The sequence below is a fragment of the Tursiops truncatus genome, chromosome 18 (genome assembly GCF_011762595.2).
Source record: "Tursiops truncatus isolate mTurTru1 chromosome 18, mTurTru1.mat.Y, whole genome shotgun sequence".
NCBI lineage: Eukaryota > Metazoa > Chordata > Mammalia > Artiodactyla > Delphinidae > Tursiops > Tursiops truncatus.
Genome location: NC_047051.1, coordinates 21,442,597 through 21,459,717, shown reverse-complemented (window position 1 = coordinate 21,459,717; position 17,121 = coordinate 21,442,597). Strand labels below are relative to the sequence as shown.

Below are 17,121 nucleotides of genomic sequence, written 5' to 3'. Positions count from 1 at the left end.
TTCCCTATTTCGTCTATAAAACGTGATGTCATTTAGTGGTCTTGTAAATGAAAAAGTATTTGCATTATATTGCCTTTTTAAATAGAACAGCTTTATTGATATATAATTCACTTAGTAACAATTTACCCGCTTAGAATGTACTACAATTCAGTGCTTTTTAGTATATTTGGAGAGATGTGCACCCAACACCACAATCGATTCTAGAACATTTTTATCACTAGAAGAAACCCCATACCTATTAGTAGTCACTTGTTATTTTCACCCCAAACCCCCATCACATAGGCAACCACTAATCTACTTTCTGTCTCTATAGATATATCTATTCTGGGTAGTTCATGTAAATGGAATCATATAATATTCGGTCTTTTGTAACTGGCATTTTTCACTTAGCATAATGCTTCAAAGGTTCATCCATGTTTTAGCATTAATCAGTACTTCATTCCTTTTTATTGCTGAATAATATTCTATTGTATGGATATTCCGTATTTTACTTATCCATTCATCAATTGGTGGATGTTTGGATTGTTTCCACTTTTGAGCTGCAATGAATAGTGCCGCTGTGAGCATTTGTGTACGAGTTTTTTGTGAACTTATGTTTTCATTTCTCTTGAGTATATACGTAGAAGTAAAGTGCTAGATCGTATGGTAACTTTATGTTAAACCTTTTGAAGAACTGCTCAACTATTTTCCACAGCAGCTGTACTATTTTTCATCCCACCAGCAGTATATGAACATTCTGATTTCTCCACATCCTCATCAACACTTGTTACTGTCTGTCTGTTTTTTGTTTTTTGTTTTTCTTGGCCGCACAGTGCGGCATGTGGAACTTCCCCAGCCAGGGGTCAAACCGTGCCCCCTGGAGTGGAAGCACAGAGTCTTAACCACTGGACCACCAGGGAAGTCCTATCTGTCATTTTGATTATAGTCATCTTAGTGAGTGTGAAGTGGTCTCATTGTGGGTTTGATTTGCATTTCCCTGATAGCTAATGATGTAAATATCTTTTCATGTGTATGTTGGCCATTTGTTGTTTGTTTTGGGTTTTTTTTTTTTTTTTTTTTTGGTTTTTTGGGTTTTTTTGGAGAAATTTCTATTCAGATCCTTTGCCCATATTTAAACTTGGTTGTCTTTCGTTATTGAGTTGTAAGAGCTGTATACATGTGTATTATTATCAGCAATATGATTGGCAAACATTTTCTCCCATTCTGTAGGTTCTCTTTTCACTTTCTTGATGGTATTCTTTAAAGCACAAAACTTTTAATTTTGAGGAAATCCACTTTGTCTGTTTTTCCTTTTTGTTGCTTTTGTTTTTGGTGTCATATTTAAGAAGGCTTTGCCTAACTCAAGGTCATAAAGAATTACTCCTGAGCTTTGTTCTAAGAGTTTTATAGTCTTATCTCTTACATTTCGGTTATGGTCTACTTTGAGTTAATTTTGTATTTGGTATGAAGTGAGAGTCCAACTTCATTTCTTGCATGTGGATATCCAGTTGTCCAAGCACTATTTTTTGAAAAGACTATCTTTTTTTCCCCATTGAATTGTCTTGGCACCATTGTGGAAAATCAGAAATTTTTTTACAGACTCTCAATTCCGTTCCATAGCTCTATATATCTATCCTTATGCCAGTACCACAGTCTTGATTACTATAGTTTTGTAGTAAATTTAGAAATTGTGAAGAAATTGTGAAGTTGAGAGTTCTCCAACTTAATTTTTTTTCTTTTTTTTTTCTTTTTTTGCTGTACGCGGGCCTCTCACTGTAGCGGCCTCTCCCGTTGTGGAGCACAGGCTCCAGACGCGCAGGCTCGGCGGCCGTGGCCCACGGGCCCAGTCGCTCCGCGGCATGTGGGATCCTCCCGGACCGGGGCATGAACCCATGTCCCCTGCATTGGCAGGCAGACTCTCAACCACTGCGCCACCAGGGAAGCCCCTCCAACTTCATTTTACTTTTCATGATTGTTTGGCTATTCTGGGTCCTTGAATTTTCCTGTGAATTTTAGGATCAGTTTGTTAATTTCTGCAAAAATACCAACTGGGATTTTGGGAGGGATTGTGTTGAATCTGTGGATAAATTGAGAGAGTATTGTCATCTTTTTTTTTTTTTGCGGTACTTGGGCCTCTCACTGTTGTGGCCTCTCCCGTTGCAGAGCACAGGCTCCGGACGCGCAGGCTCAGCGGCCATGGCTCACGGGCCCAGCCGCTCTGCGGCATGTGGGATCTTCCCAGACCGGGGCACAAACCCGTGTCCGCTGCATCAGCAGGCGGACTCTCAACCACTGCGCCACCAGGGAAGCCCGAGAGTATTGTCATCTTAACAATATTGTCTTCCAATCCATGAACATAGATGTCTTTTCATTAATTTAGGTCTTCTTAATTTTTTAATAGTGTCTTATAATTTTAAGAGCATAAGTTTCATACTGTATTGCCTTTAAAAAATTAAGTAATGACTTGTTATTTTTCTAAAAAGAGATGCCTGTTATAAAAAATATTATAACAGTATAGGAACATTCAAATCACCCAGAGTTACACCATCAAGGAATAAGTGTTGTAATTATCATTTGGTGAACATCATCCCAACTGTACATCATAAAGATACACAGAGACAGAAAGAAAAGGAGAGAGAGAGAAATTGTGTTTGTTCTGTTTTTGAAATTACTTTAATTACACTTTTAATTTCAGATAGTTGTAGATTCACATGTTGTAAAAACTAACACGGAGATCCTGCGTACTCTTTACACAGTTTCCCCCAATGGTAATATATTGCCAAACTATCGTACAGTCCACTGACTTTGATATTGACATCCTTTGATCTTATTCAGATAGCTGTCCCCAGTCTTACTTGTACTCACTTGCGTGTGTCTAGTTCCATGCAGTTTTATCACATGTGTAGTTTTATGTAGCCACCGCCGTAATGAATATACAGAGAGTTCCATCCCCACAGAGATCCCTTGTGTTACCCTCTGTAACCATGCCACCTTCCTCCCACTCCCCAGCCCCTGCTTACCCCAGCCCTGTCGTCATCCCCTGGCAACAACTGATCTGTTCCCCATTTCTGTAATTTTGTCACTTAAAAAGTATCATAAATGTTGTGCAAATAAACGTTATATAAATGCTTTCTTCACTTGGCATAAATTTCCTGGAAATTCATCCAAGGTTTTGCATGTCTCAATAATTTATTCCTTTCTTCACTGAATATTCCATAGTATGGATGTATCACGGTTTGTCTAGTCGTTCTTTGAAGGATATCTGGGTTGTTTCCAGTCTTTTGCTATTATATAAAGCTGCCATGAACATTTGTGTATAGATTTTTGTGTGAACGTAAGTTTTTCTTTAAGCCCGAGAAGGCATTTGCTGGGTCATATGGTAATGCATGTTAAATTCTGTGAGAAACTGACAAACTGTTTTTCAGAGTGGCTATTTTTAAAAATAACAATATGGATAATTTAGAAAAACATTTAAAATTTTTTAAAAAATTATTTTTGGCTGCATTGGGTCTTCGTTGCTGCGCGCGGGCTTTCTCTAGTTGCAGCGAGCAGGGGCTACTCTTCGTCGTGGTGCGCAGGCTTCTCACTGCGGTGGCTTCTCTTGTTGCGGAGCACAGGCTCTAGGCGCGTGGGCTTCAGTAGCTGCAGCACGCGGGCTTAGTAGTTGCAGCATGCGGGCCCTAGAGCACACGGGCTTCAGTAGTTGTGGCGCGTGGCCTCAGTAATTGTGGCACGCAGGCTTAGTTGCTCCGCTTCATGTGGGGTCTTCCCGGACCAGGGATTGACCAGTGTCCCCTGCATTGGCAGGCGGTTTCTTAACCCCTGAGCTGCCAGGGAGGTCCCAAAAAACATTTTTAAATGTGAACACTAACATACAGAAAAAATGCATTAACATAAGCAGTTGAAATAGAACATGGATATCTTTCCTCTGTCATAGCTCATTCCTTCCTTCAAGGAGGTAGCCATTATCATTGACATTTATGATAATCACTTTTTTCCCGTAATTTTAGCATTTAAGCCTTCATCCCTCTGCAATATATTTTATGTTGCCTGTGTTTGGATGTTAAATAGAACCACAGAGTATGCACTATTTTTTGGCATGGCTTTTTCACTGAACATTGTTTTCTAACACTAATCCATGTTATATATAGCATCAGTTTATTCATTTTCTTCGCTGTATTCCACAGTGTGTATTTAATCAGTTTATCCATTTTTACTGTTGCTGGATATTTGTGACTTATTAACAGTGCTGCTGTCGCATGTTTATACTTGTGCCCTGGTACATGAAATTTTAAAGGTATGTTCCTAAGTGTGGACTTTGGTCACAGAGTTTATGTTCACTTCTAGTTGATCATGCCGAACTGTTTTCCGAAGAAGTTACACCAGTTTATAGTCCCATCAGCAGTGTATGTGAGTTCTTTTTGTTTCAATTCCTCTCCAATGGTATTGTCCTTTTTTTTTTTTTAATGTTAACTGGTATCGTGATGTGTAGTGACTTGTCTTTGTGGTTTGATTTGACATTTCCTTGATTTCTAATGAAGTGGAACCCCTGTCATGTATTTATTGTCCATTTGGATTTTCTGTTTTGTGAAATGCTTGTTCATATCTCTGTCTTTTTTTTTTTTTTTTTTTTTTTTTGGGGTACGTGGGCCTCTCACCGTTGTGGCCTCTCCTGTTGCGGAGCACAGGCTCCGGATGCGCAGGCCCAGCGGCCATGGCTCACGGGCCCAGCCGCTCCGCGGCATGTGGGATCCTCCCGGACCGGGGCACGAACCGGCGTCCTCTGCATCGGCAGGCGGACTCTCAACCACTGCGCCACCAGGGAAGCCCTCTTGTCTATTTTTTATTGCGTTGACTTTTTCTTTTTGAGTTGTAATTCTTTATATATTCTGGGTATAGCCCATAGTTACATGGGTTACAAATGTCTTTTATTTTGTGATTTGCCTTTTCACTCTCTTAAAGGTGTCTTTTGATAAACAGAAGTTATTGTCTTTAGTGCAGCCCAATTTATTAGTCTCGTCTTTTATGGTTTGTGCTTTTTGTGTCCCATTTATGAAATCTTTCAGCTTCCAAGATCATAAAGGTATTCTCATATCATTTTCCAGAAGCTCTTTTGTCTTTCACATTTAGATCTACAGTCTACCTGGAATTGTTTTTTCTGTATGGTGTGAGATAGGGGTCAAATTTTATTTTTCCTCCTTATGGATGAATATCATGTACTTTTAAAAACCATCTTTTTCTCACCGTTATGCAGTGCTATCTTTGCCTTAAGTATCTACTGAAGCACAGGTCTGTTTTTAGACTTCCTCTCCGTTCTGTTAATCAATTCATTTATTCCTGTGCAATACCACACTTTCTTTCCTCTCCTAGCTTAATAATTCTTGATATCCAGGACAGCAAGCCCTCCCACCTTGTTCTTCTTCAGGAGTTTCTTGGTTATTCTTGGCCCCTTTCCATTTCTATATAAATTAGAATCATCTTGAAATTTTCCACAAAGCATTTGACTGGATTTGGCCGGGGTGGGGGGTGTCTTGTATAGCAGCTTAGGAAAAATTGACATCTTTTATTGACTCTTGCAATATATGTACATTTATGAAGTCTTCTTTAATTGTTCTCAGTAATGTTTATAGTTTTCTCTGTAGATTTCTTATATTTTTTAATTATAATTCCTATATATTTGATATTTTTGACACTGCTGTATAAAGTATCTTTAAAAAGATTATCCTCTCTTTGTTGCTGGCATATAGAAATACAGTTGAATTTTAACATTGATCTTATATCCAACAACCTTGCCAAACTGCCTTTATACATTCTACTCATTTATCTATAGACTTTTTAAAAATTTTATAACTATATAATTATAAGATCTGTGAATATAATCACAGTTTTATGTCTTTCTTTCCAAATTTTATACCTGTCATTTCTTTTTCTTGCTCTGTTTTACTAGTTGGGGAAGTGATAAGGTCACTTTCTGTTTAACATTTATCTTTGTTTGCTGTAACTTTTAGTTAGTTTGCTGTTTTTGGTAGTTAGTCCTCATCGGATTAAGGAAATTCCCTTCTCTTCCGAGTTTGCTAAGCGTGTCAATGAATGGGTGATGAATTTTATCAAATACCTTTTCTGTATCTATTGAGATGATTATAAAGTTTATCTTATTAATGTGGAAAATTATGTTGATTTTTTTTTTACTGCTAATCAAACGTCTATTCTTAGAATAAGCCCAAGTCAGCTTTGATTTATAATATTTTTAAATATTGCTAGATTCAGTTTGCTTATCTTTTGTTTAAGATTTTTACATTTATGTTCATGAGTAAAATTGGCCCATAATTTTCCTCTCTCCTAATGTCCTTGTTAAGTTTTGGTGTGTTGAGGTTATACTGTCTTCATGAAATGAATTGGGGAGGTGACCCCCTTTTTTGTTACCAAGAAGAACTTATATGAGACTGGGTTTATTTCTAACTTAAATATTTAGCACAATTCACTGATTAGTCTGAGTGGGCATGTTTTAAATTATAGAACGTTAGGGGACTTTTCCACATCCTGTTTACTCTCACCCTGTGGGTATAGTCTTTTGGGATTTTAATTTTTAAAGTAAGGAACTTCTGTTAGGCGTTCCACCTTGTGCGCACTCTGGACTTTGATTTCTGTCCACCCACACTCGCCTTGGACATCTGTCTAAACAAAGGGTCTCGTGTTCTTCGGATTGGCCCATGACCTCAGAGAGTCTTGTTTTCCCTATCTTTGGAGCTTGGTGATTACTTATTATCTTGTAGTCTTTTTAATACTTTCAAAATTTTATTCAACTTTTACAGTTGTTTTTGGTGTGAGATTTGATCTAAATAACTTAGCTCACCATTATAGGGAATAGGAAGAACTCTAGTTAATTTACTTGAATTAACAGAAGAAAGATAACAGAAAGAATTGCTGAATGTCAGATAAATGCTTCTTTTCCACAAAAACTATGAGTTCCCAAGAGCTCCTTCTAAAGTTGGGGGTTGAGGTTGTGGATGTGAGGGGAGAGAAATTAAGGGATTGGAGTCATTACGTTGTTTATTTTTTTTAACTCCAGGTTTCATTTTTTGACAATCTGTTGATTCTCTGTTACGAAAAATTAGGAAATTATTTTCCTCAAAACACAATTTCTCAAATTTCATTGGTTGTATTTTCACTTTATTAAGATTAACATTCTGTTCTGCAGCTAATTCTCCTGTTATTTCACCTTAGTATTGTATAAATACATTTGTACTTTTTGTTTAGTCTGGTTGCAGAGCATGGGCTCTAGGTGCGTGGGCTTCAGTAGTTGTGGTTCTCGGGCTCTAGAGCGCAGGCTCAGTAGTTGTGGTGCACGGGCTTCGTTGCTCCGCGGCATGTGGGATCTTCCCAGACCGGGGCTCGAACCCGTGTCCCCTGCAATGGCAGGCAGATTCTTTTATTATTATTATTATTTTTTTAACTTACTTTATTTTATTTATTTTATATTTGGCTGTGTTGGGTCTTTGTTGCGGTGTGGGGGCTTCTCATTGCAGTGGCTTCTCTTGTTGCGGAGCACGGGCTTTAGGCGTGTGGGCTTCAGTAGTTGTGGCACGCGGGCTCAGTAGTTGTGGCTCTCGGGCTCCAGAGTACAGGCTCAGTAGTTGTGGCGCACGGGATTAGTTGCTCCGCAGCATGTGGGATCTTCCCGGACCAGGGATCGAACCTGTGTCCCCTGCATTGGCAGGCAGATTCTTAACCACTGCGCCACCAGGGAAGTCCCAATTCATAGTAGTTTTAAGGAAAGTCATTGTCATTATTTCAAAATAATAAATCAGAGTCAAAGAGCTTGGCCCAGAGAGATTTGGGGAGAATCTTCGAATGAATAGCTCTAAGACTATTTAAAATGTGTCAGTTACTTACATATGTAAACATCTCTAATGTTCTTAAAAACACTTTTTTGATGAGCTGAGCACCTCACCTCTGAATCATATTTACGTTGTTTGATTTAAGTTGTTTGATGAACACTATTTTTCATAGATGGAGGAAAAAGTCAATTTTCTACTTTTCAAAGCTAGAAGGAGAATGTAGGTTGACAGAATGTATGTGGTAGTAATTGAGAATGGGTTCTAGAAACTGACTGCTGAATTAAAACCCTCCTCAGTCTCTCATTAGGAGATCGGAAGTCTGACACACTTCTTTGCCAGACTTCAGTCTCTCCATTTGTAAATGAGATGTAGCAATAACAGTGTTTTTAGCAGAGTGCCTGGCATGATTTAATGCTCATTTTAACCTTTTATTCATCTTTATTTTAATTTAATTTATTATTATTATTATACACATATAATATGAGCCTGTAATTGTGCAGGCTAGGATTTTGAACAGAGCTGAGCAATAAACTTAAAGGTGTAAGGGTCTTCAGCTACAAAGACAATTTTAAATAAGCGTCCGGTGTAAATATGTTTTAAAGATATGGGTCTAATTGCTTTGGCCTGTATCAGATTACAAGGACATTTGAAAGCAGTCTGTCATCAATGTGAAGCCAAGCAGAAGATATTATTAGCAGCTTTAGTTAGGTGTGTGTTCAATCCAGAAAGATGGACCACGCACTGACGTTGGTCCTGTGCTTCTCTATTTAATTTTATAAAAGACTGGTAGGGAACTAGGGTAGCGGGCATCTTCCTTGAATGTTTTAGAATAAGAACATTTCTCTGTCTGTCCTCATCTGTTTAGTTATTTAATGCACTGTAAGTGACCAGAAGCTAAAAGATGCAGGGCAACATTCGGGTCTGTTTAATTGTATTGGTCTTAGTTGACATCGTTCATTTATTTGTTTACTAATTTTCGAAATACTTTTTTCTTTCTGATTAACTCTTTTACGCTGTGTTCTTGTGTTTAAGTCTTCTAATGATTTATAAATAATTTGCCTCCCATGTGGCCGTGTAAAATAAAGTTTTAAGCAACAATAACTGTATTTTATCTTTTAAAGTTGTGCAATACAAAGAACAAGTAGTATGTAAATATAAAACAAATCTGTTAATATGTGCATGAGTACGTTTTGCCTCTTAAGGGATCGTCGAATTTGGGTTATATAACCAGAAAAACTCACTTATCCGTGTCCTTTAGGTCACTTTTTATCTGGTTATTTTAAAAAGTATGTGAGCTTTATCATCTGTGCTCCAGTATTTTAACTTATGTGTAAAAAAGCTAGCAGTAGCTTTTCTTGATCCTTCTGTTAACATGTTCTTGGGGAAAATATCTAATTATTTTAGTAGTTTACTACAAGCTTATTAATTTGGAAAATTGAAGATAGTACTGGCTACTTAGGGAACAAACAGCTGCCCTGCTGGTTAAAGCCTCAGGCCCCTCTCTGTGTCTGGAGGTAGCTCCTTATGTAACTCTTCATTCATTCATCCCTTACTGTTTCTAAAAAAATGATCATTATGTTTCCCAGCTTCCACAAGTTCAGTTTTTCAGACTGTTTCTCTTTCTCAGTTTTTTTACTTCATTCCCTCCCGGAAGACTCTAAAACAGAGCATGCAAGATGCTTTTTCATCCTAAGTATTTTAATTGCTTGATAACGCAGGGAAACAGGAGGATTATGCTCTTCTCCATTCCACCCTCACACTCCCCCTCCACCCCCAAAGCAGGGGAGGGGGTGGTAGTACAAAAGTTGACTATATCTCAGAAATCTGTGAAGTTGTTCCTGTGCCTACCTGATATATAAACACCCTTCCTCTCCTCCTATTTGCATAAAGATATTCTACTTTTTCTTAGATGTTCCCATTAAGAATTTTTAGTTCATTTTTAGAAATCAGTTGGGTGGTTATTCCCAGGTAGCTATTCTTCTGGATTTAATCCAGTAATGAATCTGTACCTGAATGAGGAAAAATCTGCCTGGCTCACAGAGGTTTCTCTCCAGGTTACACTTGTTCCCGGACCTATCAGTTACCCCTTTTCCTTTCTGTGGTTGTGGCCCCGCACCTCTCGTCAGTGGATTCACTGTTCTAGCGTGGTTTTTCTGTAGCAACTCACCAGGCTGGCTGGATGCCCTTTTCATTAACTTTGGCGTCTTCCAGTATTTTAAGCCAGGTTTTGGCATAGTCGACTGCGTAGAGGTGCCCTCCTCCCTTCAGCGTTATCCTGCCCATTTTCAAGGCTCACGTCCTCTGCTGAGTCTCCCGCTCAGTTCCTGGTGCCTGGGTGAAAGTGGTCTTACACAGCGGTTGGAGATTGCTTGCTAGCGGTGCGCCTGAGGCAAGTTGTTTAACTCTGTGGGTCTCTTTTCTCATCTGTAAAACGAGGGCTTTAATACCACCCACCTCCATCTAAAGTATCAATGACTTAATGCGTTTTTCTTCTTTGTACAGAAGTTCTGAGGTAAGAAGTGCAGGTCTGGTATGGCGGTTCCATGGTTATCAGCAGCTGTCTGCCATCATTAGTTTGTGGCTTCCATTCTCAAGGTGATCCAGAATGACTGCTGTGGTTATAAACATCACATGTACATTCCAGGCAGCAAAATGGAGCAGGAGGGCAAGGCAGAAAGGCTCACCCAGCTTTGTGAGAGGACCATATCCAAAAGTCACACCCTCTCAGTTTTGCTTATATTCCATTGGTCGGAACTCGATAACTTGACCTTGCAGCCACAGAATATCAGGAAATACAGGTTTTTATCTGGGTACAGTTGCCACCTCAATGGAATTAGGGTTCAGTTACTAACAAGTAAGGGAAGAATGAGGGTTGGGGAAGTAACACGCAATCTGTGTAGCTCTACTAGAAAGGAGATAAGGCAAATAAAGTACTAAGTACTGACTGATAAATCGTAACGCCTCAGTGAATGCCAGGCATTTTTATGACTTTTGCTAAAAGGTCATATTACCAGCATGTCCCACTTTTTCTTATTCCTTTCCACCCATTCATATACTTTTCAGGGTAGTGATCTTTTATAATACCGTCATACAATAGCTGAAACTTACAGAAACAACCATAGATGATTTCTTTGAAGGGAAGAGCTAGGTAGGTAGTGGTTGCTCCCTTGTTGGAAAACCATTAGTCTCTGTGGAAGTTTCATCTCTTTTTGCTTCATTAGCAGTTCTTAACATTGGTGGAGTTGATATGTCTTTTTTTACTTTGATTGGTACATATTCTTTTTTTTTTAATAAAGAGAATTAATTCCACTTAAAAATGCTTTTATTACATCCTTTAGTTAAATGGAAAGTCTTAGGGTGATACAGAATGAAGGTTGGGAATGATTTTACTTAATGCTTATTAGCCTTGCTTCATTAAAGCACCTCATTGTTAACTACCAAATTTTTAACTACCAATTTTTTTAAGCTTTGCTGTTTTACTATATATTCATCATGTAGTGAATTTTACAATACACAGATTTTTGTTCTATAATAGAGCTATAGTCGAGCCTTCTTTTCTTGCCTCTTATTAAGTACAATTTGCCTTATATCCAAATAATCTAAATTTTGATAAGATAGAAAAAAGAGGGAAGGGATATATAACTGGGAACCAAAATAACGTTTTGATAAAGCCTGCCTCCAGGTTTCAAGGTAGCTGAATATTTTTATATTGAATCCCAATGTGTTATTTTCTGGCTGTGTTGTAACAAGTAAGCATATATGTGTCGTAAGTGCCTGTGGTTGCATTGTTTTGTTGTTTTATAAATCAGTCACCTGTGACTTTTAGATTCTTTTGATGTTTCTCTCCAGTAATCATCAACCTTTATTAATAATTATTTCTGCACACAGCTGTATGTAGTCTTTCCTTTTTTTTTATTAGAGTATAATTGCTTTACAATGCTGTGTTAGTTTCTGCTGTAGAACCAAGTGAATCAGCTGTACGTGTACATACATCCCCTGCCTCTTGTGCCTCCCTCCCACCCCACGCCCCACTGCGCCCTGCGTCTTTCCTTTTTCTTTCCATGGTGGTTTCTTTAAAAATATCTATACATGGATAGAAAAGATATGCAAACCTCAAAGTAGTTTTCTTAGGATGTCTGCATGTATATTTAATTTTAATGTTTTTTTTAAATAAATCTAAATAAAAATTCATCAAATGGTATGGTACCTGAAGTAAATGCTAAATGTTGTAGTCCTTTGTAAAACCACATTAAGTCATAGAAGGTTATCAAACTCAAGCAACCATTGAGGTTAAAGTTAGTATCATTCAACAATTTTAAGAACCTTTAAAATTAGTTAATAAATCTCTTTTATAACGAGGCAAAATCAGTAGGGTGGAATTGTTTTTAAAAAAATCAGTAAATTTGCCCAATTTTACACTTTAATGATGTAGAAAAATATGTACTAAAGATTCTAGAAGGCCATAGTCAAAATTACTTCTGAAAAGTTGGCCCTTTCTTCAAAAAGAAATTTATAAAATTAACTAGATCTTTAAAAAAAATAACTAGTAAAACTTGCTTTTAAATGTAACTGAATATTCTGGAATCCTTGGTTTGGAAAAACCTGCTGTACTATTAGGTTAACTGTGTTATATTTTATGCTAGGGAACAGTTTTTTAAGACAGATAATAAAGAAGTATATTATAATTGTCTAAGTCTTTAATATCCAGTTCAGTATTTTTTCTAAAATAAGTAGTAATTTAGATAAATTTAGAATTGCCATATTTTACGTACAGAATGCTTAATATTGTACAGTTTTTGCATTATTGGAAAGATTTAATTAAATTATTTATAATAGCTTATAAGACTTAGTGACTTTTGTTTGATAGAAACTCTTGAACTATTGTGTATCTTTGCAAAGAGAAGAAGTAGGAATACAGTCACCTCTTTATAAATCAGGCAAATTTAAAATTTCATCTTATAATGGATAAAGAAGATTTGGCACATATATACAATGGAATATTACTCAGCCATAAAAAGAAACGAAATTGAGTTATTTGTAGTGAGGTAGATGGACCTAGAGTCTGTCATACAGAGTGAAATTAAGTCAGAAAGAAAAACAAACACCATATGCTAACACATATATATGGAATCTAAGGAAAAAAAAAAAAGTTCATGAAGAACCTAGGGGCAAGACGGGAAACAGACCTACTAGAGAATGGACTTGAGGATGTGGGGAGGGGGCAGGGTAAGCTGTGACAAAGTGAGATAGTGGCATGGACATATATACACTACCAAACGTAAAATAGATAGCTAGTGGGAAGCAGCTGCATGGCACAGGGAGATCAGCTGGGTGCTTTGTGACCACCTAGAGGGGTGGGATAGGGAGGGTGGGAGGGAGGGAGACGCAAGAGGGAAGAGATATGGGAACATATGTATATGGATAACTGATTCACTCTGTATAAAGCAGAAACTAACACACCATTGTAAAGCAATTGTACTCCAATAAAGATGTTAAAAATAAATAAATAAAATTTCATCTTAGATATTTCCCTCTGCCCAGCACATCTTCCTTTATCCCCACCCCCTTGGTGTTTATTCACAGAAGCAAATTAATTTTAATATTAGCTTAAGCAAAATATGATTAGGAAAATAAGTCTGCTACAGAAGTAGCCATTGTATATTTCAAAGCTAAATACAGCAGGAGCGGGAGAGGGGGGAGGGATGGACTGGGAGTTTGGAGTTAGTAGACACAAACTATTACGTATAGTATGCATAAACAACAAGGTCCTACTGTATAGCACGGGGAACTATATTCAGTATCATGGGATAAACCATAATGGAAAAGAATATAAAAAAGAATGTATATATGTGTATAACTGAGTCACTTGGCTGTACAGCAGAAATTAACACAACATTGTAAATCAACTCGACTTAAATAAAAAATATTAAAAAGCTAAATACAAACAATTTCTAAGTTGCATGCTATTTTGGATAGTCCATATTACATTTCTGCTTTATTTGCAAGATAATTATGATTCAGATACTCAGATTTTAACCTTGACTGACATCATTGCAGTTTAAGTCATTTGATCATAATTTATTAGACAGGGATATCTTTAAGAGTATGGTATCATATATTATTGCTGACTGATTTTAAATTGCTGATAAAACAGCTGCAGTGATTATTTTGATCTTGTAGATTTTGTGCATGAAGCTAGAAGATAAAAGTCCCAAGAAAAACTCATTATATGTATTTTTAAACTAATAAAGTTGAAAACTGCATTTGCCTGGAGCAATTTAATTTAAAGTAGATTCTTGTATCTTATGGTATTCATCACAGTAGTAAGCGTGCATTTGTCAAAAGTTCTCTGTTCTGTTCATGTCTAAGTTGAAAGCCTAATTAATGTAAACGTGCATTTTTGTTCTTCATGGTTATGTCATGAAGGTACCTTTACACTGGATAAGATAATAACCAGTGCTTATGGGAAGTCTGTGATGGCTGAGGCATTTTACATGTAATTTAGAACTTAAGCCTTATAAATGCTCTATCAACTAGTCATTATTATCTCCATTTTACTGTGAGGATGTTGAAGTTCAAAGAAGTTAAGCGTCTTGCTTATGGTCATGTAAGCAAATTAGTGGAAGTTAATTGAATTTGAACCCAAGTCTGACTCCAGAGCCTGTGTGTGTTTCACTGTGCCATATTTTTTTCCTATGAGGAAAAATATGTCAATTCTGTGGACTGTATAAGTCATAAAAAGTAACCCCCCTTTTCAGCAAACCTGACATGTGAAAATCTAGATTTGCCAATATACAAATTTGGGATATTCTTTATTCTTGTGAGATGATTCATCTCATGTTCTATAAATGACACGACATGACATTTAAAATATTATTTGCTTTCCCAAAATTCAGCTGCTTTACTTAACATTTTAAGAATACCTGCATTGTGAAATTTTTATCGAGTGAGGCAAACCTGTATTTTGGTATGCTTTATTTAGCATGTTCTTCACGAATGCCTGTTTTAACCTGTTTAACACCAGGTTCTAGGTGCTAGAGAGATAAGTGACCTGCAAAAGCAGACGTAGTTCCTGCTGGCTCTGGAACTGGTATAGCTGGGTTTCAAATGTTGGTTCCACCTTTACCTCTCAATAACTGTATGATCTTATTAGCAGGTTCCTTAGCCCTCTTAGGTTCTTTCTTCATCTGTGAGAAGGAAAAATAATAGTACCTTTCTTAGGGTCATCGTGAGAATTAATTGAGATAATATATGTGCATAGCATGATACCTGGCATGTAATAAAACAATAAATGTTACCTTTTTATCTTAAAAATAACACTTTAAATATAAGTAATTTTCTTTAAAAAAAATAACTGAACAAGCTTAATTGGTATCATGATCTTCAGTCTGGGATGGTAGTCATCTTTTTTGTATCATTTGAAAAGTCTCATAAGTGTTTCCCTTCATTTGTTCTGCACACTGCACACATTTTAGAAATATAGTACACCATAAGCTATGTGTTTATTTTTAATATTTTAAGGGCAATGCCAGAATCACTGTGTGGTGTAATTCCAAATACAGGCGTATATATGTTTGGCTCATGGCAAGTACAGTAACCTATTTTTTATTACCTTTCTTCTGAAAAAGAAGATGACGAGTCACTTTGTGATTTATTCTTTGGAGCAATATTTACTTATGAGAAAAGATTTGAGGAAGAAATTCTTCATTGACTGCAAACAAAAATGTTATGACAGCTTCACTCTGACTTACAGTTGGCATTTTGTATGATTTCTTGAATTTTTTGAATGGAAAGTATTTCTAAGTTTTTTTTTTTAAATAGTGAAATTTAAAAACTAGATACTTTCTGTACACTTACAATATTTAGGCACTTGAATATGTAAATACAAGTTCAGGTAATTTTGAATTTAAAAAGGTACATTTATGAAAAGTTACACAAGAGTTATCAATCTAGCCATATTTCCTTGGAGATTCCTAAATTGTTTTAGGATATTAGGATTTATCAAAAGCTTGAGGAAAAATTAAATGCATTCCAGAAACGATTTTTTAGAGATATACAAAAACACAAGTGACAAATTTCTTTAAGTAATGGTTTCCATCAATAATTTTGTTATAACAGTTAAACTTTCTTTTTGTGAACTGATGCAAAAACCTCACTTATAATACTTCTAAGGAGATTTGTTCAGCTATATTTCCTGTAAAAAGAGATGTCAGGGCTATTTTTATTATCTGTAATGAAACCCTGTTAGAGAAAATCTTGCTTTGACATTAAATCACTGCCCTTTTTTTCATTACGAAGTCTAATGCCAAGGAAAAGTCAACTTGTAAGCTGGAGAGGTATATAAACAGTTCAATTATAGTGACTGCTAAAATAGATTTTATTACTTTTTTCTGTTTTCATAGTTCTTTTAAATCTTGATTAAGCCATTTTTAAGTACATAAGAGATAATTTGATGCTTTAATAGAAACATTTTTTTCTTACAATACAAAAAGAAGATTGCGTGGTTGATGTAGAGATTTTTGTTTTTAATGTGAATTTTTAAAGGACTTTTTTGTACAAGAGGTTTTTAAATATTTCTTTTAGTATGTACAGCCAACATTTGTATTACCTCAGATGTTGTAAATGGGAAGTCATTTTTACTTCTGAGAATGAATATTAGCTTTGCTGAATTTTTATGTGTAAGCAAACTTTTGGCTTATATGCTAACTTATGTAACCTCAGTCAAGATTTTCAGAAATACTTTGTTGAAGTTTATTAAAGTTAAGATTTAATTATCAGTTTTAATGGTTAAATTTTAAAGGAGCGAATTTAAGATGTAATTTGTTCTTAGAAGCCAAAGAAAATAAGTGGCATAGAAATAAATGATTTAGCTGTTCTTTGGGAGGAAAAAAATACACTCACATTTAAAGCTAAGTTTCTAGATTATTTAATTGAGAGCCATATATAAAACTTAATTTCTAAAAATACCTTCTTATTTAGTATGAAGCAAAAAAATTACCACAACTCACTGAGTCTGAGTTTTAGCATCAAAAGAGGTGCTGAGAAGAATAAAGTTCTTTCATAAGGATGTTTAGTGATGTTCATCTAATATTTTTGAGCTTGAAAAATGAAGATAGGACGATTCTGAAAATGAACTCTTTCATTATTCTAATACCATGTACTACTGTATTGAGACTAAGTTATCCAAGCTGTGTTGGAGCTCAGCCTGCAAAGAAATGAATTGGCTGATTTTTGTCATTTGCAAGTCCAGCCAGGGTTACTGCAGCCTGCCAGTTGATCACATCAATGCATAATTTTGTGTGAA

The 17,121-nt window shown here is 36.2% G+C and overlaps 1 protein-coding gene across 1 annotated transcript in view; it reads left to right on the top strand.

Annotated features, from left to right (window-relative positions):
* GTF2F2 (general transcription factor IIF subunit 2) overlaps nt 1-17,121 on the top strand; it is a 151,632-nt gene that overhangs the window by 44,355 nt on the left and 90,156 nt on the right. The gene's annotated exons all lie outside the window — the stretch shown is intronic.